This window comes from Pristiophorus japonicus, chromosome 1 (assembly GCF_044704955.1).
Source record: "Pristiophorus japonicus isolate sPriJap1 chromosome 1, sPriJap1.hap1, whole genome shotgun sequence".
Lineage (NCBI taxonomy): Eukaryota > Metazoa > Chordata > Chondrichthyes > Pristiophoridae > Pristiophorus > Pristiophorus japonicus.
This window is the reverse complement of record NC_091977.1, coordinates 16,254,481-16,270,780: the sequence shown is the minus strand read 5'-3', so window position 1 is coordinate 16,270,780 and position 16,300 is coordinate 16,254,481. Positions and strand designations below refer to the sequence as shown.

At 46.9% G+C, this 16,300-nt stretch overlaps 1 protein-coding gene across 1 annotated transcript in view; it reads right to left on the bottom strand.

The window, feature by feature from the left end:
* LOC139262635 (G protein-coupled receptor kinase 6-like) overlaps positions 1-16,300 on the bottom strand; it is a 188,113-nt gene that overhangs the window by 166,802 nt on the left and 5,011 nt on the right. The window lies entirely within an intron of this gene.

The window sequence follows — 16,300 nt, the reverse complement described above, 5'->3', positions numbered from 1 at the left end:
TTTGTAGGGCTGTGGGGGAAAGAGCAGAGAGGAATGGGACTCATTGGACAGCTCTTGCTAAGAGATGGGCCGAATGGCTTCCTTCTGTACTGTAAGATGCTATGAATTAACAGTTGAATGCAGTGAGCTTGTGAGGCGACGAACTGGGGAGGATGGAGGAACTGTGATGGGTTGTTTTCCACACCCGGACCCATTTTCTGATCACTGGAGTAATGTTATATAATTCACTGACCCACAACATGCACAATAGAAAACAGAAAGTGCTAAAAAAAACTACAAAAAAAAACACGGCAGGTTTGCCCGCAAGTAGAAAGGGAAGGGACGGGTTCATATTTCGGGTGCCGACCCCTCAGCATTAACCCATCTCTTCTCTTTCCCGAGGATGAGACTGCGATATATTTCCAGCATTTGCCCTCGTTTTTCCATCCCCTTTAGAAAAATATTCTCGCTCCCCCCCCCCCGTGTTGGGGAGAGGGGGAGAGGGGGAGAGGGGGAGAGAGGGGGAGAGAGGGGGAGAGAGGGGGAGAGGGGGAGAGGGGGAGAGGGTCCACAAGCACAACACAGCTCATCTCTGGGAGCACTGACAGAAACTGTTAGCATCTCTGTCTCCACCTCTCCTCTTTTCAGAAGCTCCTTAAAACCTATGACTTTGACCAATCTTTTGGTCATCTGCCTGAATATCTCCTTATGTGGCTCGGTGTCAAATTTCTCCCTGATAATGCTTCTGTGAAGCGCCTCGAGATCGTTTTACTATGCTGAAGGTGCTAAGTTGTTAACGTCTCAACAATGCACTGGGCTCTGGAGGGGGCAGCTGTGGCTCAGTGGGAAGCACTCTCGGCTGCTAGTCACAAGCTTGTGAGTTCAAGTTCCAATCGGGAGATTTGGAGTACATGATCCAGCCTGGCAGTTCGGTGCAATACTGAGGGAGGGCTGCACCGTCGGAGGTGCTGTCTTTCGGATGAGTCATTAAACCGAGGACCCGTCTGCTCTCTCAAGTGGACGTAAAAGATTCTGTGGCACTATCGTGAGGATGACCAGCAGAGATCACCCCAGTGTCCTAGCCAATATTTCATCATAGGCAGTCCCTCGGAATCGAGGAAGACTTGCTTCCACTCAAAGGCGAGTTCTCAGGTGACTGTACAGTCCAATACCTCAGGACTTCCCAAAGCGTTTTACAGCCAATTAAATTATTTTGAAGAGTAGTCACTGCTGTAATGTCAGAAATGCACATTTGTGCAAAGCAAGCTCCCACTAACGGCAATGTGATAACGACTAGGTAATCTGTTTTAGTGATGTTGGTTGAGGGATAAATATTGGCCAGGACACTGGGGAGAATTCCCCTGCTCCTCTTCGGAATAGTGTGGTGAGATCTTTTACATCCACCCGAGGGGGCAGACGGGGCCTCGGTTTAACGTCTCATCTGAAAGACGGCACCTCAGACAGTGCAGCACTCGCTCAGTACTGCACTGGGAGCGTCAGCCGAGATTCTTTTTTGAATGGCCGAGCTGGACGGACAAATGGGCTTGCCTTGGAATTCACGACTACATACGTCAAAATGCTAGGATTGAAGGAAACAGCGGTGGGGCCAGGAATGCCGAATCCAGAACACATCCCGCCGTATACAGCGTACTTTGGCTCATGCCGAGTGACTAACATAAGCACTGGAGAAGTGGAGTAGCAGAATGCAGTGGCAGCTCGCCAGTCAGCCCTGCACAAAACTAAAACAAACCAAAAGGTTTGCAGGACTACTGTTCTCAGAGGAGAAAATGGAAACATGCCAAAGCCAGATTAAAAACCTGGGCCTTCTGTTCTACTGCACAGAGATACACACAACTGAGCCAAAACCACACACATGCACAGCCCGGCATTACAAAATGAAACTCTTACATCCCCCAATTCAATAATCAAGGAAGTTATGATGAACCTTTATTAAAAAAAAAACAACTGGAGTATTGTGTCCAATTCTGGGCACCATACTTTAGGAAGGATGTGAAGGCCTTAAGCGAAGGCGCAGAGAAGATTTACAAGAATGGTTCCAGGGATGAAGGACTTCAACCACGTGGATGGACTGGATTTGTTCTCTCCAAGAGCAGAGAAGGTTGAGAGGAGATTTGATAGAGGTGTTCAAAATCATGAGTGGTCTCGACAGAGTAGAGAGAAACTGTTCCCATTGGCTGAAGGGTCGAGAACCAGAGGACACAGATTTAAGGCAGACATGAAAAAAGACATTTTTTTTTTTTTTTTTTTACGCAAAGAGTGGTTGGGATCTGGAATGCGCCGCCTGAAAGGGTGGAGGAGGCAGATTCAATCACGGCTTTCAAAAGGGAATTGATAAGTACCTGAAGGAAAGTAAAGCTGTTGGGGTGCGGGGAAAGGGCGGGGGAGCGGGACTGGCTGAGGTGCTCTTGCAGAGAGCCGGCACGGGCTCGACGGGCCGAATGGCCTCCTTCTGTGCTGTAACCGTTCTGTGATTCTATGACCACTAGTCGAGGTCGTGCAAAGAGCACCCAAAATCTTCGACACAACAGCAGGGGGGAGCAAACAGCAGTGTCCAGATTGCCGTACATGTAGAAGACAGCCGACCCACCACCCACTTCCACAGAAACCTTCATTGCCCAGATTCTTTACACAGAACGTACCGCAGAGGAACAGGCCATTCGGCCTAAGCCGGTGTTTATGCTCCACACCAGCCTCCTCCCACCCTTCAACTCACCCTACCTGCATATCCTTCTCTCTCCCCCTCTCGCTGATCTGGCTTCCCCTTAAATGCATCCATTTCAAATTTACAAAGATTCTATTGCTTCAACTGCAGTTATACTGTAACCAGGCTGAAGACAATTCATTGTAAAAGTGGTCTCACATCACACAGTAAACACCAAGCTGACTCTGGTTCAGCAGTAGTTACACAAGATATAAGGCACAGAAACGTGCCATTTGGCCCAACCAGTCCATTCCAGCGTTTATGCACCACTCGAGCCTCCTCCCACCTTCCTCATCTAAATCTATCAGCATAATCCTCTATTCCCTTAGATGCTTGTCCAGCTTCCCCTTAAATGCATCGATATCATTTCCCTCAACCACTCCCTGTGGTAGCGAGTTCCACATTCTCATCACTCTCTGGGTAAAGACCTTTCTTCTAAATTCCCCATTTGATTTCTTGGTGACTGTCTTATAAATCGATGGCCTCTAGTTATGCTCTTCCCCACAAGTGGAAACATTCTCTCTGCATCCACTCTATCAAAACTTAAATTTAAAAACCTCTATGAGGTCACCCAGCCTGTTTATCCATTGCTGATATGTATACCCTAGCAGTTCTGGTATCACCCTTGTAAATCTGCTCTGCACCTTTTCCAATGCCTTTTTAAAAAATGTGTTCATGGGATGTGGGCCTCGCTGGCAATTGCCCATCCCCAATTGCCCTTGAGAAGGTGATAGTGAGCCGCCTTCTTGAACCGCTGCAGTCCGTGTGGTGAAGGAACTCCCACAATGCTGTTCGGGGGAAGAGTTCCAGGATTTTGACCCAGCCTCTATATCCTTTTTGCAATATGCCGACCAAAACTGTACACAGTAACTCCAAGTGTGGTCTAAACAAAGTTTAGCATAACGCCTCTCTTTTTCAATTCTGTTCTTCTAGAAGTAAACCCGTGATATGCTTCAACTATTATTTAAAAATGATTTCGGTCCACTAGCTGCAGTTGGCAGCTTGGCAAAAGAGGAACAGTCAAGTCGGGAGATGTAATCTGGTATTTGTTCCAATGTGCAGCAAAATGGAACTTCCACTCTTTGAAGGGACTGCCCCTCAACATTTGGCTGCACTTCAGTCCCACGCTCCCGATCCTTGGCCACCAGAGGGAGAAGCGGGCAAGTCGGAGGACCTCCTGGCGAGACTGGCCATCCACAGGTCCAGGCAGCATGCAGTCAGCAAGGGAGGGGGGGGGGGGGGGTAATTCGACCTCCCTTCCCCAGCTATGTCCACACTCGGCCGTCCCTGGAGAGGGAGTACATATTGTCCGCCAGCTCGCTGGAGATCTACTGCGACTGGTGAGCACCGGAGGGGACCGAGTGTATTCGAGGCCCCGCCTGCCCCCTCAAGTGGACGTAAAAGATCCCACGGCCACTATTTCGAAGAAGAGCAGGAGAGTTCTCCCCGGTGTCCTGGGGCCAATATTTATCCCTCAACCAAAATCACAAACAGATTATCTGGTCATTATCACACTGCTGCTTGTGGGAGCTTGCTGTGCGCAAATTGGCTGTCGTGTTCCCTCCATTACAACAATGACTACACTTCAAAAAAGTACCTCATTGGCTGTAAAGCACTTTGGGACACCCAGTGGTCGTGAAAGGCGCGATAGAAATGCAAGTCTCTCTTTAAATCATTGAGATCTGGGACCACGTTTGGTTTAATTTAATTCACTGTTTATTGGTTGAGCCTCCTTAGCACTAACTCTAAACAGACAATGGCAATTAACTCATCCTAAATCGGCAATTAGCAAAAGAGTTCTAAAAATGGAAGTCAGGGCAATATTTGGGGGACAGCGATGAGAGCGCGGCTAAAGTGAGTATGGTCTGGGATTCAGAGAAACCAGGGAAAAGCTGGACTTGTATCTGTAAAAGGGCTGCTTTCACAGAAATCACGTGAACAATGCAGGTATCTGTTGACCGATTGCATCAAACCCGTTGTAAAATACGGACATTGATTATTGGTGCAAACTTGAAGATTATCTAACCAATAACAACAGTCATCAACACGGATTCAAGTTCGTGCATTAAGCAATATAATAAATGAGGTTATTCACTTTGATGGGAAGAATAGAAAAACAGAATTTTTTTTTAAATAATAAATGGTGAGGAACTATTAAATGTTGGTGTTCAGAGAGATTTAGGTGTCCTTGTACAGGAAACACAAGGTTAGCATACAGGTACAGCAAGCGATGAGGAAGGCAAATAGCATGTTGTTCTTTATTGCAAGGGGGTTGGAGTATAAAAGAATAAGGAAATCTTGCTACAATTGTACAGGGTCACACCTGGAATACTGTGCACAGTTTTGGTCTCCTTATCGGAGGAACGATGTACTTGCTATTGAGGGAGTGCAGGCAGTGAAGGAGGCAAATGGCATTTTGGCCTTCATAGAGAGAGGATTTGAGTATAGGGGCAGGGAGGTTTACTGCAGCTGTACAGGGCCTTGGTGAGGCCACACCTTGAATATTGTGTACAGTTTTGGTCTCCTAATCGAAGGAAGGACATTCTTGCTATTGAGTGGGTGCAGCGAAGGTTCACCAGACTGATTCCCGGGACGGCTGGACTGACATATGAAGAAAGACTGGATCGACTCGGCTTAGGAGAGGGGATCTCATAGAAACATAAAATTCTGACAGGATTGGACAGGTTAGATGCAGGAAGAATGTTCCCGATGTTTGGGAAGTCCAGAACCAGGGATCACAGTCTAAGGATAATGGGTAAGCTATTTAGGATCAAGATGAGGAGAAACTTCTTCACTCAGAATTGTGAAACTGTGAAATTGTGAAATTCTCATCCACAGAAAGTTGTTGAATCCAGTTCATTAGATATATTCAAAAGGCAGTTAGATGCAGCCCTTATGGCTAAAGGGATCAAGGGGTATAGAGAGAAAGTAGGAATGGGGTACTGAAGTTGTATGATCAGCCATGATCATATTGAATGGCGGTGCAGGCTAGAAGGGCTGAATGGCCTACTCCTGCACCTATTTTTGATGTTTCTATGTTTGCATTGGAGGCGGTGCAACAAAGGTTCACTAGATTGATTCCTGGGATGAGAGGGTTGTCCTATGAGGAGATATTGGAGTAGATTGGGCCTACACTCTCTGGAGCTTACAAGAATGAGAGGTGATCTCATAGAAACTTATAGGATTCTGAAGGGGATTGACAGGGTCGATGCTGAGAGGTTGTTTCCCCTGGCTGGAGTCTAGAGCTAGGGGGCAGTCTCAGGATAAGGGGTCAGCCATTTAGGTCTGAGACGAGGAGAAATTTCTTCACTCAGGAGGGTTGTGACTCTTTGGAATTCTCTGCCCAGTGGGCTGTGGATGCTCAGTCATTGAGTACATTCAAGGTAGAGATAGATAGATTGTTGGACTCTAGGGGAATCCAGGGAGATGCATTTATGGGGAAGCTCGCCAAGTACATGTGGGAGAAAGGAATAGATAGATGGTGTTAGATGAAGTAAGGTGGAAGGAGGCTCCTGTGGAGCATAAACACCGGCATAGAGCTGTTGAGCCAAATGGCCTGTTTCTGTGCGGTATACACTGTGCAACTATGTAATAATACTCTAGTTAACAATAGCTGTGGGAATTTAGGGTAATTCTTGAGTAGGGTAGAAAACGGGGTAATCATTAGCGAAGTTATGTCGAGTGGGTGAGGGACAATATTCCATGTATCTCCTTGCTGCGGTGCACAAATTGGCTTCACATTTTCCTACATTACAACCGTGACTACACTTGAGGCTACTGCATTGGCTGTAAAGCACTTTGAGATGCCCCGTGGTCGTGAAAGGAGATATATCAAATGCAAGTCCTTTTCCTTTTCGAGTGGCCGGCATCTGGGATGTGTGCTGGGACCACTACCGTTTCTAATTCGCACCAGTGACTTGGATGCAGAAACCCACTGCAAAAGGGTAGAATTTGAAGACGAGATCAAGCTAGCGGAGCCAGTGGAATCAAAAGGAGGGAGCTCAGAAATGACAAAATACAGAGATGAGCAGAAAGAATGGCAGCGGTGATTTAATCAGAAGTGTAAAGGGACTCCACATAGGAAAGAAAAATAGACAGCAAATATATTCCATGATTGGCATTGAAAGAGACCCTATAGACTGAAGACTTGCATTTATATAGCGCCTTTCACAACCTCAGCCAATAAAGTATATTTTGAAGTGCAGTCACTGTTGTACTGTAGGAAACGCGGCTGCCAATTCACGTACAGGGAATATAAAAACTGACTGCAAAAGCTTCTATAAATATTTGAAGAGAACAAGATTAGTAAAGACAAACTTAGGTCCCTTGCAGTCGGATTCAGATGAAATTATAATGGGGAATAAAGAAATGGCAGACCAATTGAATCAATACTTCTGTTCTGTCTTCATGAAGGAAGGTACAAATAACCTTCCGAAGGTACTAGGGGACAGTGGGTCTAGCGAGGAGGAGGAACTGAAGGATATCCTTATTAGGCAGGAAATTGTGTTAGGGAAATTGATGGGATTGAAGGCCGATAAATCCCCGGGGGCTGACAGTCTGCATCAAGGAAGTGGCCCAAGAAATAGTGGATGCATTGGTGATCATTTTCCAACAGTCTATCGACTCTGGATCAGTTCCCATGGACTGGAGGGTTGCTAATGTAACACCACTTTTTTTTAAAAAAGAAGGAGGGAGAGAGAAAACAGGTAATTATAGACCGGTTAGCTTGATATCAGTAGTGGGGAAAATGTTGGAATCGATCATGAAGGACGAAATAGCAGTGCATTTGGAAAGCAGTGACAGGATTGGTCCAAGTCAGCATGGATTTATGAAAGGGAAATCATGCTTGATGAATCTTCTGGAATTTTTTGAGGATGTAACTAGCAGAGTGGACAAGGGAGAATCAGTGTATTTGGACTTTCAGAAGGCTTTTGACAAGGTCCCGCACAAGGGATTGTTGTGCAAAATCAAAGCACATGGTATTGGGGGTAATATACTGACGTGGATAGGGAACTGGTTGGCAGACAGGAAGCAGAGAGTCGGGATAAACGGGTCCTTTTCAGAATGGCAGGCAGTGACTAGTGGAGTGCCGCAGGGCTCAGTGCTGGGATCCCAGCTCTTTACAATATACATTAACGATTTGGATGAGAGTGTAATATCTCCAAGTTTGCAGATGACACTAAACTGGGTGGCGGTGTAAGCTGTGAGGAGAACACTAAGAGGCTGCAGGGTGACTTGGACAGGTTAGGTGAGTGGGCAAATGCATGGCAGATGCAGTATAATGTGGATAAATGTGAGGTTATCCATTTTGGGAGCAAAAACACGAAGGCAGATTATCTGAATGGTGGCAGACTAGGAAAAGGGGAGGTGGAACGAGACCTAGGTGTCATGGTTCATCAGTCACTGAAAGTGGGCATGCAGGTACAGCAGACAGTAAAGAAGGCAAATGGTATGTTGGCCTTCATAGCTAGGAGGTTTGAATATAGGAGCAGGGAGGTCTTACTGCAGTTGTACAGGACCTTGGTGAGGCCTCACCTGGAATATTGTGTTCAGTTTTGGTCTCCTAATCTGAGGAAGGACATTCTTGCTATTGAGGGGGTGCAGCGAAGGTTCACCAGACTAAATCCAGGGATGGCTGGACTGTCATATGAGAGACCGGATCAATTGGGCCTTTATTCACTGGAGTTTAGAAGGATGAGAGGGGATCTCATAGAAACGTATAAGATTCTGACGGGACGGGACAGGTTAGATGTGGGAAGAATGTTCCCGATGTTGGGGAAGTCCAGAACCAGGGGACGTAGTCTTAGGATAAGGGGCAGGCCATTTAGGATTGAGATGAGGAGAAACTTCTTCATTCAGAGTTGTTAACCTGTGGAATTCCCTGCCGCAGAGAGTTGTTGATGCCAGTTCACTGGATATATTCAAGAGGGAGTTAGATATGGCTCTTACGGTTAAGGGGATCAAGGGGTATGGAGAGAAAGCAGGAAAGGGGTACTGAGGGAATGATCAGCCATGATCTTATTGAATGGCAGTGCAGGCTCGAAGGGCCGATTGGCCTACTCCTGCACCTATGTTTCTAAGCTCCCACAAACAGAAAATGTGATAATGACCAGATCATCTGCTTTTTAGTGATGCTGATTTGAGGGATAAATATTGGCCCAGGACACTGGGTAGAACTCCCTTACTCTTCTTAGAAATAGTGCCATGGGATCTTTTACGTCCACCGGAGAGAGCATTAACGTCTCATCCGGAAAATGGCATCTCCGACAATGTAGCACTCCCTCAGATTTTTGTGCTCAAGTCTCTGGAGTGGGATTTGAACCCACAACCTTCCGACTCAGAGGCAAGATTGCTGCCCACTGAGCCACGGATGACTTAGCAGGCAAACTTTTCTCGACTACTTTTCTGACCATCAACCCTCCGTATCGATAAACATCAGTTGGCCTCCCATATCTCACTTCAGGCCTAGGCAACAGAAGGCACGGCCACCAATGGTTGAGCGATTTATAATCAGGGATGCTCAAGAGGGTAGAATTAGAGGAGCGCAGACATCTCAGGGCGTGGGGTGGGGGGGGTGCGGTTGCTTAACCAGGAGCCAATCTAGGTCAGAGCACAGGGGTGATGGGAGAGAGGGACTTGGTGAGAGTTAGGACACGGGCCGCCGAGTTTTGGATCACCTCTAGTTTACATAGGGTAGAATGTGGGAGGCCAGACAGGAGCGAGTTGGAACTGTGACTTTTACCCAACAAACAACCCCGTCACGACAGGAAACATTTCACTTGCGTAAGCCACAGATATCATGTGCCAAGAAGTCGAGAAAGATGTAGAAGTCTGATGAATAGATGGTTAGAAGTCAGATAACTGAGTGCCGCTTAGAATCTTCCTGTTCCAACACACTCCTGGCTGGCCTCCCACAGTCTACCCTACGTAAAGTAGAGGTGATCCAAAACTCGACTGCCCGTATCCCAACACGCACCAAGTCCCACTCACCCATCACCCTTGTGGTCGCTGACCTACATTGGCTCCTGGTTAAGCAAGTCCCTCCCCAACCCCCCGAGATATCTGCGCTCCTCTAATTCTACCCTCTTGAGCACCCGTGATAGTAATCGCTCAATCAGTGGTGGCGGTGCCTTCCGTTGCCTCATCAAGATCCACAGCGTGGCCCTGGACAACGTGGACCACTTTCCATACCTCAGGAGCCTATCAGCAAGGGCAAACATCGACAACCAGGTTCAACGCCGCCTCCAGTGCGCCAGCGCAGCCTTCGGCCGCCTGAGGAAGAGAGTTTTCGAAGATCAGGCCCTCAAATCTGGCACCAAGCTCAATGTCGACAGGGCTGCAGTGATACCCGCCCTCCTGTATGGCTCATAGACGTGGACCATATACAGTAGACACCTCAAATCGCTGGAGAAATACCACCAACGAGGTCTCCACAAGATCCTGCAAACCCCCTGGGAGGACAGACGCACATACATTAGCGTCCTCGACCAGGCCAACATCCCCAGCATTGAAGCACTGACCACACTCGACCAGCTCCATTGGGCGGGTCACGTGTGTCAGGCACGCAAACAGACTCCCAAAGCAAGCGCTCTACTCAGAACTCCTACACGGCAAGTGAGCCTCAGGTGGGCAGAGGAAATGTTACAAGGACACCTTCAAAGCCTCCTTGATAAAATGCAATATCCCCACCGGCACCTGGGAGTCCCTGGCCAAAGAACACCCCAAGTGAAGGAAGTACATCCGGGAGGGCGCTGAGCAGCTCGAGTCTCATTGCTGAGAGCATGCAGAAATCAAGCACAGGCAGCGGAAGGATCGAGCGGCAAACCAGACTCCCCACCCACCCTTTCCTTCAACCACTGTCTGTCCCACCTGTGACAGAGACTGTAATTCCCGTATTGAACTGTAAAAGTGAGTTCTCAGGTGGCTGCAGAGTGGAAGCAAGTCTTCCTCGATTTCGAGGGACTGTATGATGAGGCCCCAAGCTCTGGAACTCTCTGCCTAAACCTCCCCGCCTCTCCACCTCACTTTTCTCCTTCAAGATGCTCCTTAAAACCTACCTTTTTGCTCACCTGGCCTGATTATTTCTTATGCGGCTCGTTGCCAAATTGTTTGATCTCTTAATACTCCGGTGAAGCGCCTTTTGACGTTTCACTACATTAAAGGCGCTATATAACTACAAGTTGTTGTTGCTGGCGGCCCAATCTTCGAAAGGTGCCGGGTGACAGGTGTGTGGTGGTTTAGAGCTACTGGACCCTGCCCACGGACTAATGTTCGGAGTTATATCTGAAAGTTAATGCAAGACTCCCTCAATGCTGCACAACGCCAGAACACAAATCAACAAGGTCCCTAATTTAAAAGTAAAACAAATCTGATAAGAAAATGTACTCCCCTCCCACCACAAAACTTCCACTGATCAACATTCATCTGTCCTTTTGCTTTGAAGTATTCAATTTTCCCTTCACCCCGCATTTATATAGCAGCTTTAATGTGGTAAAACGTTGCAAGGCAGTTCACAGGAGCATTAATCAGATACTTGCCACATAAGGAGATATTAGAGTAGATGACCAAAAGCTTGGTTTTAATGAGTGTCTTAAAAGGAAGAGAGAAAGATAGAGGCGGAGAGGTTGAGGCAGGGAGTTCCAGGACCTCAGCAGCTGAAAGCACGGCCGCCAATGGTGGAGCGATTATAATCAGGGATGCTCAAGAGGGCAGAATTTAAGGAGCGCAGAGATCTCAGAGGGTTGTAGGGCTGGAGATGGTTAGAGAGCGAGGGGCGAGGCCACGGAGGGATTTGAAAACAACTATGAGAATTTTTTTAATCGAGGCGTTGCTTAAAAGGAGGGGTCAAAAGTTGATTTTTTTGGAGGGGTGGGGGGGCGCGTTTTGAGGAGCGAGGCATTGACGGCAGATTTGAAGGAGCAGTTTAGGGAGAGAATTCCAGAGCTTAGGGCCTTGGTAGCTGAAGGCACAGCCATCAGAGCTAGAGGAAGGTACATTTCTCAGGCGGTTGTGGGGCTGGAGATAGGGAGGGGCCAGGCCATGGAGAAATTGATCTGCAATACATAAGAATTAGGAACAGGAGTAGGCCATCGAGCCCCTCGAGCCTGCTCCGCCATTCAATAAGATCATGGCTGATCTGGCCGTGGACTCAGCTTCACTTACCCGCCCGCTCCCCATAACCCTTAATTCCCTTATTGGTTAAAAATCTATCTATCTGTGATTTGAATACATTCAATGAGCTAGCCTCAACTGCTTCCTTGGGCAGAGAATTCCACAGATTCACAATCCTCTGGGAGAAGAAATTCCTTCTCAACTCGGTTTTAAATTGGCTCCCCTGTATTTTGAGGCTGTGCCCCCTAGTTCTAGTCTCCCCGACCAGTGGAAACAACCTCTCTGCCTCTATCTTGTCTATCCCTTTCATTATTTTAAATGTTTCTATAAGATTACCCCTCATCCTTCTGAACTCCAACGAGTAAAGACCCAGTCTACTCATAAGGTAACCCCCTCATCTCTGGAATCAGTCTAGTGAATCGTCTCTGTACCCCCTCCAAAGCTAGTATATCCTTCCTTAAGTAAGGTGACCAAAACTGCATGCAGTACTCCAGGTGCAGCCTCACCAATGCCCTGTGCAGTTGCAGCAGGACCTCCCTGCTTTTGTACTCCATCCCTCTCGCAATGAAGGCCAACATTCCATTCGCCTTCCTGATTACCTGCTGCACCTGCAAACTAACTTTTTGGGATTCATGCACAAGGACACCCAGGTCCCTCTGCACCGCAGCATGTTGTAATTTCTCCCCATTCAAATAATATTCCCTTTTACTGTTTTTTTTCCCCCCCAAGGTGGATGACCTCACACTTTCCGACATTGTATTCCATCTGCCAAACCTTAGCCCATTCGCTTAACCTATCTAAATCTCTTTGCAGCCTCTGTGTCCTCTACACAACCCGCTTTCCCACTAATCTTTGTGTCATCTGCAAATTTTGTTACACTGCACTCTGTCCCCTCTTCCAGGTCATCTATGTATATTGTAAACAGTTATGGTCCCAGCACCGATCCCTGTGGCACACCACTAACCACCGATTTCCAACCTGCTTTCTGTTAGCCAGCCAATTCTCTGTCCATGCTAATACATTTCCTCTGACTCCGCGTACCTTTATCTTCTGCAGTAACCTTTTGTGTGGCACCTTATCGAATGCCTTTTGGAAATCTAAATACACCACATCCATCGGTACACCTCTATCCACCATGCTCATTATATCCTCAAAGAATGCCAGTAAATTAGTTAAACATGATTTCCCCTTACGTCTGCTTGATTGCACTATTCCTATCTAGATGTCCCGCTATTTCTTCCTTAAATGATAGCTTCAAGCATTTTCCCCACTATAGATGTTAAACTAACCAGCCTATAGTTACCTGCCTTTTGTCTGCCCCCTTTTTTAAACAGAGGCGTTACATTAGCTGCTTTCCAACCCGCTGGTACCTCCCCAGAGTCCAGAGAATTTTGGTAGATTATAACGAATGCATATGCTATAACTTCTGCCATCTCTTTTAATACCCAGGGGACTTGTCTACCTTGAGTCCCATTAGCCTGTCCAGCACTACCCCCCCGAGTGATAGTGATTGTCTCAAGGTCCTCCCTTCCCACATTCCCGCAATTTTTGGCATTATTTTTGTGTCTTCCACTGTGAAGACCGAAGCAAAATAATTGTTTAAGGTCTTAGCCATTTCCACATTTTCCATTATTAAATCCCCCTTCTCATCTTCTAAGGGACCAACATTTACTTTAGTCACTCTTTTCTGTTTTATATATCTGTAAAAGCTTTTACTATCTGTTATGTTTTGCGCAAGTTTACTTTCGTAATCTATCTTTCCTTTCTCTATTGCTTTCTTAATCATTCTTTGCTGTCGTTTAAAATATTCCCAATCTTCGAGTTTCCCACTAACCTTGGCCACCTTATACTCATTGGTTTTTAATTTGACACTCCTTTATTTCCTTGGTTATCCACGGCTGGTTATCCCTCCTCTTACCGCCCTTCTTTTTCACTGGAATATATTTTTGTTGAGCACTATGAAAGAGCTCCTTAAAAGTCCTCCACTGTTCCTCAATTAGTCTGTGTTTCCAGTCTACTTTAGCCAACTCTGCCCTCATTCCACTGTTGTCCCCTTTGTTTAAGCATAGTACGCTCATTTGAGACACTACTTCCTCACCCTCAATCTGTATTACAAATTCAACCATACGGTGATCACTCATTCCGAGAGGATCCTTTACTAGGAGATCGTTTATTATTCCTGTCTCATTACACAGGACCAGATCTAAGATAGCTTGCTCCCTTGTAGCTTCTGTAACATACTGTTCTAAGAAACAATCCCGTATGCATTCTATGAATTCCTCCTCAAGGCTACCCCGTGCGATTTGATTTGACCAATCGATATGTCGGTTAAAATCCCCCATGATTACTGCCGTTCCTTTTTCACATGCCTCCATTATTACCTTGATTATTGTCCACCCCACCGTGAAGTTATTATTTGGGGGCCTATAAGCTGCACCCACCAGTGACTTTTTCCCCTTACTATCTCTAATCTCCACCCACAATGATTCAACATTTTGTTCATTAGAGCCAATATCGTCTCTCACAACTGCCCTGATATCATCCTTTATTAACAGAGCTACCCCACCTCCTTTCCCTTCTTGTCTATCTTTTTGAATTGTCAGATACCCCTGTATGTTTAATTCCCAGTCTTGGCACTCTGCACCTACGTTTCTGTAATGGCCACCAAATCATACGCATTTGTAATGATTTTTGCCGTCAACTCATTTACTTTATTTCGAATGTTGCGTGCGTTTAGGTAGAGTGTTTTAATACTATTTTTTTAAACCATGATTTTTAGTTTTGACCCCTCCTGCAGCCCCTTTATATTCATACATATTGTCCCTTCCTATCACCTTGTGGTTTACACTTACCCCAGTGCTACTCTGCTCTGTTGCCTCCTGCCTTTCGCATTCTTTCTTGGGGTCCTGTTCATCTGAGCTCTCACCCACTCTAACTAGCTCAGAGCCCTCTCCTGGGTTCCGAATACTCCTCGCATTGAGGCACCGAGCTTTCATGCTTGCCTTTTTATTACACTTTGACCCTTTAGAATTTTGCTGTACAGTGGCCCTTTTTGTTTTTTGCCTTGGGTTTCTCTGCCCTCCACTTTTACTCATCTCCTTTCTGTCTTTTGCTTCTGTCTCCATTTTGTTTCCCTCTATCTCCCTGCATTGGTTCCCATCCTCCTCCCCAACAGCACTAGCAAACACTCCGCCCAGGTGCAGACCGTCCGGTTAGTACTGGTCCCACCTCCCCCAGAACCGGTCCCAATGTCCCAGGAATTTGAATCCCTCCCTGCTGCACCACTGCTCAAGCCACGTATTCATCTGCGCTATCCTGCGATTCCTACTCTGACTAGCACGTGGCACTGGTAGCAATCCCGAGATTACTACTTTTGAGGTCCTACGTTTTAATTTCGCTCCTAGCTCCTTAAATTCGTCTCGTAGGACCTCATCCCTTTTTTTTTTAAACCTATATCGTTGGTACCAATGTGCACCACGACAATTGGCTGTTCACCCACCCTCAAAGTAACTTGCTTAGTTTACAGAGCAGGTTCGGTTCCTCGCTGGCTGTCACCATGGCGACAAATAAGGAAGTTTATTTTGTGCTTTGGGGGGGAGAAACATCAACTGAGGAGAGGATTGGGCACAGCCGTGCTGCCTCCCACAGTGGAAGAGCCGACTCCGAACTCGGCGCCCTGAAGCTTTGCTCAGGCAAGATGCCAACAGGCACCCAGAGCCCGGGTAGTGCCTTTCCCAAGGGCAGCACTCGAGGCAGGCGACAAACCCGGTGGGGATAGAGACAAGAGTCAGGGCGACGCGGAATTGATGGTACAAGGCTCGTCGCTCGAAGAATTGAACATTGTGATTAACACGGCCCATTGCCCGTGCGCACTGGGTCATTACACTGCTGTTAACACACTGCGATTTACAACAGTTACACCTTAGCTTCCAGTAACCATAGTAATAGAAGTTAATTATCACGGGGTGGAAAAACCTGATGGTACATTCTTGGGAGCACGAGAATTATTTCAAGGCCTACATGTGGAGCTGGACCTCATCCCATGCTAGAGTCACTGTAATTCTGTAATTGCTCTGTGGTTGAGCCCAAATAAATTGCCCATATAGAACTTTTATTGCTCTATAATCAAGAACAGATCACCACGGCACACTTGAGTTTCCAATTCACAAACCCAATTCAGCATTGGCCAGGCAGTCGCAATTGGAAAAACACTGCAACATGCATAAGCTGGGGGGGGGGGGGGGGGGAAGAGAAGGGGTGAGTGAGGGGTGAGGGGGGGGAGTGAGAGAGTGAGAGTGAGAGTGAGAGTGAGAGTGAGAGTGAGAGTGAGAGTGAGAGTGAGAGTGAGAGTGAGAGTGAGAGTGAGAGTGAGAGTGAGAGTGAGAGTGAGAGTGAGAGTGAGAGTGAGAGTGAGAGTGAGAGTGAGAGTGAGAGTGAGAGAGTGTGAGAGTGTGAGAGTGTGAGAGTGTGAGAGAGTGAAGAGAGGGA